This window comes from Arachis ipaensis, chromosome B03 (genome assembly GCF_000816755.2).
Source record: "Arachis ipaensis cultivar K30076 chromosome B03, Araip1.1, whole genome shotgun sequence".
NCBI classification, from domain to species: Eukaryota; Viridiplantae; Streptophyta; class Magnoliopsida; order Fabales; family Fabaceae; genus Arachis; species Arachis ipaensis.
The window spans coordinates 119,097,365-119,099,490 of record NC_029787.2 but is presented as its reverse complement, the minus strand read 5'-3'; positions in this window follow the sequence as shown (position 1 = coordinate 119,099,490).

The following is a 2,126-nucleotide window of genomic DNA, read 5'->3' as shown; positions in this document are numbered from 1 at the left end:
AATGGGTCTATCGCATCAAACGCAAGCCTGATGGTTCAGTTGATCGATATAAAGCACGCCTTGTGGCTAAAGGGTTCACTCAAACTGAAGGTGTTGATTTCTTGGAAACTTTCTCCCCCGTTGTCAAGCCTGCCACTATCAGATTAGTTTTGGCATTGGCCTCTATGAAGCATTGGCCTATACATCAGTTGGATGTCAATAATGCTTTCTTACATGGGGATCTTTTTGAGGATGTTTATATGACTCTGCCACCCGGATTTATATCTCCTCAACCGAATCAATGCTGTAAGCTACTAAAGTCACTGTATGGTTTACGACAATCTAGTCGTATGTGGTATGAGAAACTTTCTCATCTTTTGCTATCTCATGGATATCAGCAGACCTCATATGATTATAGTTTATTTGTCAAATTCATTGGTGATCAAATTTCTATCCTTTTAGTCTATATTGACGACATTGTTCTCACTGGTAATTCCATTTCTGAACTTGCTGCCATTAAGTCTATTTTGCACCAACACTTTCGAATTAAAGACTTGGGCCCATTAAAATATTTTTTGGGTATTGAAGTTGCTCAATCAGAGAAGGAAATTTGCTTATCTCAGAGAAAATATTGTCTTGATCTTTTGGAGGATTCTGGTTTATTAGGTGCTAAACCTGCCTCTGTTCCAATGGATAGTACCACAAGACTATATCAAGACAAAAGTCCCCTGCTATCCGACCCTTTTGTATATCGTCGTTTGGTTGGCCGTCTTATCTATCTCACCACTACTCGACCGGACATCATGTATGCTACTCAACAATTAAGTCAATTCATGGCATCTCCTACTGAATCTCATCTTCAAACTGCCAAGCATGTGTTACGACATCTGAAAACTAGTCCCGACAAAGGACTTTTCTTTCCAAGGGAATCAGAAATTTAGCTTCTCGGCTTCAGTGACTCTGATTGGGCCGGATGTCCTGACACTCGATGATCTTTAACAGGTTATTGTTTCTTCTTAGGCAGTTCTTTAGTCTCTTGGAAGACCAAGAAACAAACCACCGTTGCCCGCTCTTTCACGGAAGCAGAATATCGTGCACTTGCCAACACAACTTGTGAACTTCAATGGATACTAAATGTGTTACAATTTTTACGCATCTCTCCTATCCGCCCACCAGTTTTATATTGTGATAATCAGAGTGCTCTTCATATTGCTGCTAACCTGATTTTTCATGAACAGACCAAACATTTAGAGGTTGATTGTCACTTGGTTCGACAAAAAGCTCAAGCTGGAGTGATGAAACTTCTCCCGATTCCCTCTTCTGGACAACTAGCTGACATCTTCACCAAGCCTTTGTCTCCTCAACTCTTCCATTTTAATCTGAATAAGCTTAGTGTTCTTGACATCTTTCATCCTCCAGCTTGCGGGGGCGTATTAAATCACTCTTCCACCTTAGCCCATGACAACAATAAAGACGTCTCACGGCCCACAAATTCAGCCCAACAAAATACACAAATTAAATTATAATTTAGTCTTTATCTTATCTTATAATTATCTTTATCTTTATCTTTATCTTTATCTTTATCTTATCTTTATCTACTTTTATCTTTCATAGGCCAATACTCTATATATACTTAGTTTTACCTTCATAATTTACAATTCATTCAATCAACAATTAATAAAATTTCATCTTTTCTTTTTCACAATTCTTTTATTTTTCTATTCTTTCACAAATTTATTATTATCAATGATTGGTTTTCACGTCTTCACTGCATATGTATTAAACAAAAGATCTGATTCAAGTTCAAACCGTTAAGGAAATATTCAACATATTGTGAATGAGATCAAAATCTCACTTCAATCTTTAAAAAACAAAAGAAATCAATCATAAACAACGTTTATTCCATGTTTTGTTTGTTACAATATATAATTGCAAAATATGATGTGACTCTTTCTTCTTTCGTTAGAATAACGAGCACAAAGTAGAATCATCAATAATATACCCAGTGTATTCTAAAAATTCTTATTTATTTTAACGAGAAAAAAAAATTCTTCACATTTTATTTCCTTTTTACTTTTCACTTTCTCTTCTCTTACTTTTTAAAATAAATGGCCAAGATCATTTCTTAGAATAAAAAAAATTAATAT